We start from the raw sequence: 12,445 nt of genomic DNA on the forward strand, positions 1-12,445 counted from the left end.
CTGGGGACCGAGTAGAGTCCTGAGGACCGGAGCACCCACAAGCTTGTAAGCAGCGTGTGCGTGCTCCCAAAACCCGATATGGTCCTCTGCTCCCGCCATATCTGCCCCTCCCACTGACCGTACTGATCACACCACCCTCTCTTAGCCCCCCAACCTCCCCCCTCACCATTCCAATGCCGCGTCCCTCAGACATGGCCGGCCTTGGCCTCAGGGAGACATCCCCCCTGCCTCCCCTAACCGCCCCCATACCCCCTAAAAATTTATTAAAACACCCCTCTAAAAAAGTCCTTAATTTCGTTTTTTTCCTATCTGCTGCATACCACCTCTCGGGGTTCCACACCCCTTCATCGAGGCAGGCCCTTGAGATGGTACTGGGCCAGGCATGCGCGAGGGGGGAGTCGCGCAGGACCAGCAGATCTGTCCTGGAATACATTCCGGGCAAAGCGATGGGTCCGGCTGCAGGGAACCCTGGAGCAAAGGAAGTGTATGAGGCTGTCAGCAGGCCCAGAGGAAGAAAAAGAGGCTTTTGGAGGAGTTGGTGGCGGCGGTAGCGTGCTCCAGGGGTGAAAAGAAGCAAGGCCTCTTTAAGGAAAAGGTGGAAGAGACAGGATCAGAAAAAGGAACGGAGGCGAGGTTGTCATGCAGGAATACAAGCTAATTTGAGGGCTAATCCACATGGAGCTCCGTTTCCATCTGTTCTGTTTGCCATCGTTCACTTCCTAGAGACTAAAATGGATGATCCGAAACTTGAGCTGGCCACGTACAAAAAACGTATATTGGAGGTGGTGACCCTTTGAGAGCTGTATGCAACGAAATATCATTTTGATGTATGCCAATTGGTGTACATTCAAAGTAACAATAAAGTTGTTATTGTTGTTGTTGTTATTATTAAATATGCCTGGAAGTGATGGGGATAGATTATACAATTGTAGATATATGCATACAGAGAGAAATATAAATACACACACCAATAAACTGTATGTCATGGTTCTGACAGATAGAGATGAATAAACCAGAACTCCGAGGCTTGCAAATTCCTCAAAACACATGTTTATTAGTTATAAAGTATTGGCACAATCAAAAGTGAAACCAAGTCTGGATACACACGTAACAATTCCCCAATACAAAGTTAAAAAATCCCATCCATAAAATTATGCAAGCAACTACATTCCCCAGTACATCTTTTCTGCAGGTTTTTTACGCAATGCCCAGCCTGCAGTTTCGGAAGCAGCTAATGACGTTGGTTCCCACTGGAGAAAGGATTATTTTGATTAAGGAAGCACCTGGGCAATCCCCTCCCTCCATTCTATGAGGCAACCTAGAATGAGAAGGAACTTGGCTGTAGCCATGCTCATTTGTAGAGTTGACAGCCGGCCCCTCTCAAAAAGAAAGTTTCCCGTAGGGGAAACAAAAAGCAGGTTAAGTATTTCTTCAAGGCTTGTGAGGATATTTATCGTAGAACTTTTTTATTAATTTGTCTCCTTTCACATTGGTACACTTTACCCATGTAGCTTCTGAGTCTAAAAAAACTATAATTCCTAAGTTGTGGTGGTTTTCTGCAAGGAACCACTACATCTTTGTTACGCCTTGAAGATTGGTGATCTGGTTCTGACGAAAGTATTTTGGCTAAAGAATTGCTTGGTTCCTCGTTGAAAGGGACCGTTCCAAATTTTGTTGAACAACAACGCTGTGACGTATCAAGATCTGGCTTCTGGATACATGTTTTGCATTGCAAGAAAGTACCAGCCCCCAAGATCATGGTCATCAACAAACAACCCATTAATTTACCACAAATAAATCTGGAAGGAATACCATTAGAAAAAGTTGAAAGGATCACGCACCTCGGTTCTAGTTAACTGGAAACTGGAACATGACCACTGAAGTAAAGACAAGGATAGAGAAAGCCCAAACAGCATTCTTCAAAATGAAAAACGTCTTCTGCAGTCATGACATAAGCCTAAGATTGAAAATGTGGATTTACGGACAGCTGTTACGTATAAGCTGGGTTGACAAGACTAGAAATGAGGTGATAAGCCGCCTTGGAAAGCCAAGGAAAATCATCAAAACAATTAAAAAATGAAAGTTTGAATATTTCGGACATGTGATGCAACTCCCAGAAAAATACGGCATACTCCATTTAATCCTCCAGGGAAAGATTGAAGGCAAATGAGGTCCAGGCAGAAGAACAACATCATGGCTTCAAAATCTAAGGGACTGGTTTGGACAAACTCAGCAGCACTTTTTCGTGTGGCTACTGATAAAAACAGGATCGCCAACATGATCGCCAACGTCCGATAACGGATATGGCACAAGAAGAAGACCAGCCCCCAGATGAGGAAGTCACAGACCCCAGCCAAATGACCACAATGAGGCAAAGACTGAAACTTTGCCCAACATGGAAGCAATGCTAGTAACCTCTGTTCCCCACCAGCATGCAATCCGGCCCAGACAGCACCAAAAAGAAGTGAACTCCGATCCGCCTTACTCAAGACAACTGAAAAATTTCACACCACCTTTTCCAACACAATGGAAGTCCAGAGGCGCATGAAGGAAACGACCTGCACCGAAAAATGCCTCATGCCTGCTGTATGGACTGTAGTTTTGTTGTTGTTTATTGGCATTTGTCTCAATTTATATAAAGCTCTGTACTCTTTTATCATGAGTCTTAAGCCTACTGAGGTTGTATGTGTTTCCCAATAAAATACTTTCCTTATATGCCCCTATGGAACGACTGTAGACCCTTCACCCCAGAGTCCCTCCAATCTCATCTTCTTGCTTATGATTTGTGCTGTCCTTATGGACAAGAAGTCGGAATTGTGGAAAATGAAAATATTGGCAATTGTTCTTCTACACAAGGTTTAGGCCCAGGTGAACTAAATCAGGCCTCATGGAAAAAGTATTGAACCAAAGTATTCTGGACCGTATAGCTCTATGTAACCTCGTATAGCTCTATGTAACCCTAACTAGAGAGCACGTATCAGTATGTTAATAATGGGTCAGTGGGAGGAGTTTCTAAAGGGCTTTGAGAGACTTCCTGGACACAAGCCACTTGGGAATGCCTTTGTTCATCTAGCTCATGGCTTCCAGCCACACGGCTGGGAGATCCTATGTCAACGTGTGATGATTATGCAGGAGAAGAGGGGAAAGTCCATCATCAATTTACCTGTGGAACAATCTAATATCGCTAAACATATTTTGGACGTACTTCTACAAAACTGTAAGTCATTGTTTAGGATTCCCAGAATAAAGCAATATTTTCTGTTTCTTCCTCTGAGTTATCTATCTGTCCCGGATTGGAATAAAGCCATATTTCCTGTCTAGGGCAGTATAGTAAATTGATGGGATTAATTTTCCTCTGATCTGCAACAGTTTAAAGAAGTAAAGCAAAGATTCTCTTGCATGTAAAAGTAACTTGATGTGGCTGATTTCATTGCCTGCAACAGTAAAGTCAGTGTATCTGCTTGGCAGACAGCGTTTAAAAGAAGGTGTGATTAGGATTGTTTTGTTAATTCGCTGTTAACTCTGCAAGTCATCACTGCATGCTAGCCAACGTTTTAAAGTAAAGATTATAAAGTGCCTAGTACTTGTTTGGATGCTTCTGCTAAATTTGCCTTAGGATGTTTACAAACCAACGTTTAGTCAAAGAGATATTGTGCTGTCTATCTCAGGAAAAGCTTAGCCTGCTTCAGCCACCTTCTTGAGGCAATGAGGGGATGGTTTCAAAGGATTGTCTGTGAATTCAACTCAGTTTGTCTCAGATGTCTTGGAATGAGTGAGAATGACCCTTTAAATAAACATAGCAGGATGAAAAGGGTTTCTTGCTAACTTTAGCAAATTTCTGTTGGCTTGTTTGATGCTCTTTTCTGGACCCAACACAAACAATAGAGCCATTTGATACCGTAGCAACCAGGCCAAATTCCTCGTCACTAAGGAAAGCAATTAAACAATTAAGCTCCTCTCACAGACACAGCACCGGTGGAAATGCTAAACCACCCCCTCCCCTTGGACTGCCAAGAATGTCAATGGAATAAGAAGGCATCTGGTTTCAGAGACAGAACCAACCCTAATAGCAATGCAGTAGCATCCCCTGGTGGTCAATTTGTTTTTTCCTTCAGCAATCTTCTAGCAATTAAATGTGGATTACATCAACTTGATAATTAATTCAGCACATAGCAGGCTCATACCAAGCCAAGCTAAGAGTACCCCATAGAGGGAAAGAAGGTACTTCACTGCACGCATCACTGACTACACAGAGTGAATGTTAGTTAAAATGCAAGTTACTTAAATTTATCCCAGGCTACCAACACCCCCTAAAGGGCACAGAGTGAACTTCACCAAAGTATTCACTCACTCAAGCTGAAGACCAAGTTGTTCCAGTTTGAGGGAATTAAGGAGAAGAACAAGCAGAGCCAATTATCCTTGCTTATTATCACAAGCTGACCAAGTGTTCCAGCCTGCAACTTAACGACCAGGTGGGAGTTTTGTAGCTCTACATTCTCTCAGTGGCCACTAGCAGTAACGTGGTAATAGGAAGAATTTGGCTAGCCTTTCTTCAGACGCCCCCTAGTGGTTAAAGGAGGAGCTACACTCAAGCCTTTAATCACGCCCAGAGAAAGCCCTCTAGTGGACAAAGGGTGTACATCAAAGGAAGAGCACCCCGGTAGCTGACCCGCAGCAAGTGACCCCTAGTGGTGAAGGGGTGAATTACGCCGAAGTACCCACAAACGCAGGAGAACGCACCCAGTGGCATCTCCACCCACAGACAGCACCCCAGCAGCTGATCTGCAAGCAGTGACCCCTAGTGGTCAAAAATAGAAGTTCATCTAATTTGCTTCTAAATAGCTAGGAAGTGTACTGAACCTGTCCTAGCCATGGCAGAGTGTCCCACAGATTTAGATAAAGGGGTTCAACCAACCAGCCTAGTTGAGACACCCCAACCAGCCGGCCAAAGAGAAATGCTGCAAACAGCTAACCTTGACCTGAACACAGAGGCTGAAGCTCTAGCCTCAGCAAGGCCAAAGATGTCTCAGAGCCATTATGACCTGAGGCGACAAAGAAAGCCTACTGAAGTCATGAGGTCGAACCTGTTGGAGAAATGGGACACTGTGTACAAGCGCCATGAAAGATGCTGGGAGAGATGGCACAAATTCTACCAAGAGCAAAAGGAGGAACTCTCCCCCGAACGTGCACATGCAGTGGAAGGAGATAAGCAAGACGCCTTCGCGCAATGGATGGACTTCGAACGGCAACTCAAGGACATTCAGGAGCAATTAGGAGATTCAACTATCGATAGCGAGATGCAAAGCCTCAAGCTACTAAACAAGGAGCGCAAGAAGCTTCTAGAGAGGTCACAGAGCCCCCCAGAGCGCGAGCCTCGCATGAGAGACAGACTGGTCGAGAGGCCAAGTCTGAAATTTCCCGCCATTCACATGCACCATCCCAACGGTCGCATGCAGCTCCATCTCATGCGTCTGAAAAAGCCTCATCTTTCTGCCATGTATCCAAGGCACATTCCAGCGTGTCCCAACAATCGCATGTCACAGGCGCCTCCCGCCATTCGAAAGCATCTTCTCGTCACAGCTGAGCATCCCGAATTTCACAAGCAGAGCAAGCAGTCATCGATGTGATTCAAGAGGAGCGGCAGAAAAAGAAGGAACTGGCGGCTATAGAACTCGAAGAGGCCGAAATAGAAGCCAAACTAGAAGCTGAAGCAGTCAGAATGAAGAACGAGTGAGAAACTGAGGCAGTCAAAATGAAGAACGAGCGAGAAACTGAAGCAGCTCAACTGGAAGCCAAATGAAAGGCTATAGCAGCTAAAATGAAGGCCAAAAGAAAGGCCACCCAAGAAGAGCTTGAATTTGTTCAAAGCCAACGAGATATGGCAGACAAAATGGCTAGAGCAGAAGGCCTTCAGGAAACACTCCAGAACACCATCTTCCTGCCCAATAGGGAACAACTGGAAAATGAAGATCGGCATAGCCGCGTACAGGCCTACGTGGACAACCAAAGCGCGTTTCAACGTGAACAGGTGAGACCACAGCCAGCCACAAGCCCCCTAAGACCGAGTAGACAAACAGAAGAATCTCAACGGCCAGATGTGCCAGTCAGCCACAGGGTTGATGTCGTGACAACTAGGCCACGAGATCTTCCCATCATTGCTGCCCCATTGAACCCACTGAACCATACCCTTGATGGCAACCAGATGGGTCCACCAGCAACGGCAATGGCTACACAGCGGGCAGTGCCACGAGATCTTCCCACCGTTGCTGCCCCACGGAACCCACCAAACCATACCACTGATGGCAACCGTATGGGCCCACCTGCTGCGACAACGGTTACACAGCAGGAAGTGCAATGGCTCCGGGATGAGCTTGCCAGAAAAGAGTCAATATTGAGACAACAGGAAGCAGTCTACCGAGGAACAGCCCCCAGACCTAACCACAGAAGAGAACCTCAACCGTCAGCTGTGCCAGCCTACCAGGGAGCCAGCTACGCTCCACCAGAAAGACGAGAGACCCTCCAACAAGTAAGCACGCAAGAACTCGGGTCCCCTCAGCTCAACGCCAGAGCAGAGGAGTTCAGACCAAGTCAACAAGGTCCCACGCACATGACATGGCAAAATACCCTCAGCCAACAATACGCCGAAGGAAGTCACCAGCCAGCCATGGCGCACACTCCCGCTCCCAGAAGCGATGCACCACCTCTACCAAGCTACAGCCCACACACGGAATCGATGCATTCCCCAATGTACGTTGGAAGAAGGTTGGACTTGGCAGCCAGAGGAGTACGAAGATTCTCCGACAAACCTGGAAAAGACTACTTATTGTGGAAGCACATCTTCAAGCGCGCCATCAACCAGGAAAAGGCTGGACCAGATGAAGAACTTGTCCAACTGACAGCCTGACTAGGCCCAAAATCCGTAATCACAGTGAACAACATCTTCGCATCCCATCTGGGTGATCCTGACATCGGCCTTGTAAAGACTTGGGCCGCACTTGACAAGGACTACGGTGAACCTACAGTGACGGAGTCCTCGCTCCTAGACCACGCTCTCAGTTTCCCCAACATAAGAATCAACGAACGTCAGGAGCTGAAGACATTCTCGTCGCTCATTACTCAACTACAGACAGCACAACAGGATCCTACCTTGCCGGGATTAGCTTGTCTTGACCTGTTCAGGACACAAAATCCTATCATCCAAAAACTACCACAATTGATATGTGAACAATGGATCGAGTTTTCTCGGGCTTACAGGAAAAGCAACCAAAACAAAATTCCCCCCTTTACGCTTCTCGCTGACTTTATCAGTGACCAGGCTGACCTCTACAATGACCCCCTATGCCTCTCCATCAGAGAAGCACACTCTCCAATGACCAAGCGAAGCGGTCAACACTCTGATGTAGTCAAGGGACCTGTCCAAGCCACGAAGGACAGAACCATCTTTTCAGTGTACAAAACAGACATCACGCCTCGCCCAAAGAAGTCTCCAGACGAACGAATACCGAAAAGTGTTCATTCGAACCCTCGTCCAACTAAAAAAGGCCTGACTTGTCCAATTAACAAGTCCTCACACTCTCTAAACGATTGCAGAGAATTTAGGAAAAAATCACTAAATGACCGAAAGACCCTACTCAAAGAGAATAGGATATGTTTCAAATGCTGCAACTCTATGGAGCACATGGCCAAAGATTGTACAGTCAGGGTGAAATGCCACCTGTGTGACAGTGACAGGCACCCGACAGCCTTGCATTTAGACTCTAAAAAACCCTCTGAGGAGACACGACAAGCAACTTCCACCCCTCCCACGACGACGAACACTCAACACAACTCCAAAAGGCCCCCAATCATGGACCAAGTGAACTGCATACAAATATGTGGCAGATCACCACGCCCTCCTTCATGCTCTATCTTTCTAGCTAAAGTATACCCAGATGGGAGACCAGAAGAGGCTATGAAGATGTACGTGATATTCAATGTACAAAGCTCCACCACAATAACTAAACCTGCCTTTTTCGATCTCTTTGACCTCCCGACCGAACTAACAGAGTTCTCAGTACAAACAATCATATCATCTATGAGCACGGTGGGGAGGACAATCTCCGGACTACATATAGAATCGATAGACGGGAGCTCTCATTTCCTGTTGCCACCAGTGCTGGAATGGGACAACTTACCGGACAAGCGCAAAGAAATTTCAACACCAGAGATGGCAAGAAACTTTCCTCATCTAGCGCACATAGCCGATCTTATCCCTCCCTTAGATACCGAAGCCGAGATTCTGCTCATGGTGGGACGAGACGCCTTCGAAATCATCAGCACCGAAGAAAGAATCAGAGGCCCACGAGGCACCCCAGTAGGCATTAAAATGGAACTCGGATGGGCCATCGCGGGAGTGGCATGTATCGACAAGTTGCAAACTCCAATCCAAGCAACCGTCCTAAAAACTTCAATTCTCACTAATGGGAGAGCTTCCCACCTAGAACCATGCCAAGAACATTTCACGCTTTCGACCGTTAAGCCTATTGTGGGATCGTCGGTGTTCCGTACCAGCAACGACGATAACGACATAGGACCGTCGATAGAAGACAAAGAATTCCTAGAGCTCATGGACAAGGAATGTCTGCAGGATGAAACCGGAAGTTGGGTAGCTCCTCTACCTTTCCGTATACCCAGGCAGCGCCTACCTAACAATCATGAGCAAGCTCTCTCTCAGCTCCACAACCTACGAAGAACCATGAACAAGAAAGCTGAAATGAAGACACATATGGTAGAATTTATGGAAAAGATGTTCCAGAATGGACATGCAGAGCCAGCCCCACCACTAAAGGAAGGAGAAGAGTGTTGGTACCTACCATTCTTCGGGGTGTATCATCCACAAAAACCAGATCAGAGTGGTTTTCGACGCCAGCGCACAGCATCAAGGTATCTCCCTAAATAAAGTCCTTCTTACAGGACCTGACTTCACCAACAGTCTGCTGGGAGTACTCATCTGCTTCAGAAAAGAAGCTGTGGCTGTCATGGCAGACATCCAGCAGATGTTTTATTCCTTCTATGTAAGGGAAGATCACCGCAATTATCTGCGTTTCCTGTGGCTTAGCGATGACAAGCATAACCAACAGGTGACTGAATACAGAATGCGAGTACATGTTTTTGGTAACGGCTCTTCCCCAGCAATTGCTAATTACGGCTTACAACACACCGCCTGAATAGGTGAAGTCGAATACGGTGCCAACGCCAAACGCTTCGCAGAACGGGACTTTTACGTTGACAACAGATTAAAATCTGTGCCCACCCCCGAAGAAGCCATAGACCTAATAAAAAGAACACGCCAAATGTTAGCGGCAGCTAACCTTAGGTTGCACAAAATTGCGTCCAACAGCGGAGAAGTGTTAGCAGCCTTCGACCCTGACAACCACGCAAAGGGCCTAAAAGACCTCGACTTTGAAACAGACAATCCTCACTTCCAACGTAGTCTCGGCTTATGTTGGGACCTGAAGAAGGACGTCTTTATCTTTAGCACCCCGACAAAAGAAAATGCCTTCACGAGGAGAGGTGTCCTTTCTACAGTGAACAGTCTGTTCGACCCCTTAGGCTTCGCCGCACCTATAACAATCCAAGGTAAGCTTCTGCTACGTGCACTCTCCCAACACGCCACAGATTGGGACAAGCCGCTCCCGCCAGAATACAAACAGGAATGGGAAAAGTGGTGCAAGTCCCTCAGTTGCCTTCAAAACGCATCCATTCAGCGCATGTATGTTCCCTCTTCACTAGCCGAAGCAACAAAAAGGGAGTTGCACATGTTCTCAGACGCCTCCACGCAGGCTATCGCAGCCATAGGATACATCAAAGTCTACAGCGGGGAGAGTTGCAACATTGGTTTCGTCATGGGAAAGGCAAAACTGACACCACTACAAAGCCACACCATACCCAGGTTAGAACTTTGCGGTGCATTTCTTGCCGTGGAAATAGCAGAATTAATAACAAAGAAGATCTAACCTCAAATTATGTATTGTCTTTATGCATTGTTTGATGTAACACTTGCTTGTTTTTTTTTTTTGCATAATTGTGCATGTTTTATATTTACTAATAGTTATGCATGTCTGATACCAAGTTTTTACCTATTTAGTCACAATGAGTTTTGCATGCCTTAATGCTATGTTTTTGCTATTCCACTAGTTAGTAGTGGAAATATAAATTTCCAAGCGGGGAGTATTCTGGACCGTATAGCTCTATGTAACCTCGTATAGCTCTATGTAACCCTAACTAGAGAGCACATATCAGTATGTTAATAATGGGTCAGTGGGAGGAGTTTCTAAAGGGCTTTGAGAGACTTCCTGGACACAAGCCACTTGGGAATGCCTTTGTTCATCTAGCTCATGGCTTCCAGCCACACGGCTGGGAGATCCTATGTCAACATGTGATGATTATGCAGGAGAAGAGGGGAAAGTCCATCATCAATTTACCTGTGGAACAATCTAATATCGCTAAACATATTTTGGACATACTTCTACAAAACTGTAAGTCATTGTTTAGGATTCCCAGAATAAAGCAATATTTTCTGTTTCTTCCTCTGAGTTATCTATCTGTCCCAGATTGGAATAAAGCCATATTTCCTGTCTAGGGCAGTATACAAAGTCTGTGCTATGCTTAATTTTGCAGTTTGCAACAATACTTTATTCAATATGATTTTTGCTAAGCTTGCTTGTTTCAAATATATTTAGAACATAAGGACTGGAACTGAAAGTAGCTGATGGATGTGGGTTCCAATATACACGAGTATGTGGAAAGTTATGTTCGGCAAAGGGTCAGCAGAAAGTCAGCAGACACTTTAAGATTGCTGACCATCTGTCTATGGTCTTAGGACAGGAAAGGGTATAAGAGATTGGAATCGGGGCTGATTGATTTGCCATTGGCCTATAGCTGTCCTTATTGGAACTGCTATGTCACTGGACCTCATTGCAATGTCCCAAATTATTGCTGAAATAATATTGTCTGAAATGGTATATAGGGTTTCCTGCCTGAGCAGGGGTTTGGACTAGATGACCTCCAAGGTCACTTCCAATTTTATTATTATTATTGTTATTGTTAACCTCCGAATCTAAAAGTAAGAAGCATTGCTTTGTGTTTTTTTCATTGGGTTTTTCCACAACAGTCCTTAATGGAACTACACTTATATAGAGCGCAATAAACAGTGGGGTACCGCAAGGCTCTATCTTATGCCCACTATTCTTCAATATTTTCATAAACAATTTAGATGAGGAAATAGAATGGGAACTTATCAAATTTGGAGATGACACTAAGCTGGCAGAAATAGCCAACACCCAGAAGACAAGCTCAAGATACGGAAGAATCTCGATATATTTGAACTCTGGGACCCTATCTAAAAAATTGAAATCCAATGCAGAAAAAAAAATAGGTTTTACTCTTAGCCAAAAAAAAGCAAATGTCAAGGTACAGAATAGGTGGAACATGGCTCAATAGCAGTAACTGCGAGAGGGATCTTTGTTACATATTTTATGTTATATGTTATGAACATATCACAAATATAAGTTCTGATTATAGAGGGCCTGTAATGCAACCATAGTTAGCCTTTTCGTGAGATCACATTGGGGAAACTCACGTTGCTGGAATGTTTGTACTACTGATAAGGAAAGATTCTGAGTGCCTGTATGAACGATCTATTGTTGATGATACCAGGTAGAGCATCAGTGGGCGTAAGGCAGACATGTCCAAAGTCCGGCCCGCGGGCCATTTGCGGCCCGCGTTCCGGTTTAATCCGGCCCTTGAACAGCCCTCCCTGCTCTATGTAAATGCGGCCCTCCCACGGCCCTCCGGCAAGTCCACGGGTCGGCAACCCGCGGTTCGGGAGCCACATGCGGCTCTTTGAGCCATCTCCTGCGGCTCCAGAGCCTCCTCCTCCCCCTCCTCCTCCCCCCTTCTTCCTCCTGCTGCCCCCCCAAGCCTCACTCCCGGCTGGGGCGGCGGGGGCATCGCTCCCTGGGCCGTCCCCGGGCCGCTGAGCCGGCTATGCGTCTCCCCAGGCCGGGCCGGGTGGCAATCCCGGCTGGGGCGGCAGCAGGAGGGTATTGCTTCCTTGGCCGTTCCCGGGCAGCTGAGCTGGCCACGCATCTCCGCGGGCCAGGCTGAGCAGCAGTCCCGGCTGGGGCGGCGGGGGCATCGCTCCCTGGGCCATCGCCGGGCCGCCGAGCTGGCTATGCGTCTCGCCAGGCTGGGCCGGGCAGCAGCCCCGGTTGGGGCGGCGGCAGGAGGGCATTGCTTCCTGGGCCGTCCCCAGGCAGCTGAGCCGGCCACGCATCTCTGCGGGCCGGGCTGAGCAGCAGTCCTGGCTGCGGCCGTGGCAGCAGCGACGGGGGCATCACTTCCTGGGCCGTCCCCAGGTCACCAAGCCAGCCACGCGTCTCTCCAGGCAGGGCTGGGGACATCG

The sequence above is a fragment of the Protobothrops mucrosquamatus genome, unplaced genomic scaffold (genome assembly GCF_001527695.2).
Source record: "Protobothrops mucrosquamatus isolate PMUCROS unplaced genomic scaffold, P.Mucros_1.0 scaffold2585, whole genome shotgun sequence".
Lineage (NCBI taxonomy): Eukaryota > Metazoa > Chordata > Lepidosauria > Squamata > Viperidae > Protobothrops > Protobothrops mucrosquamatus.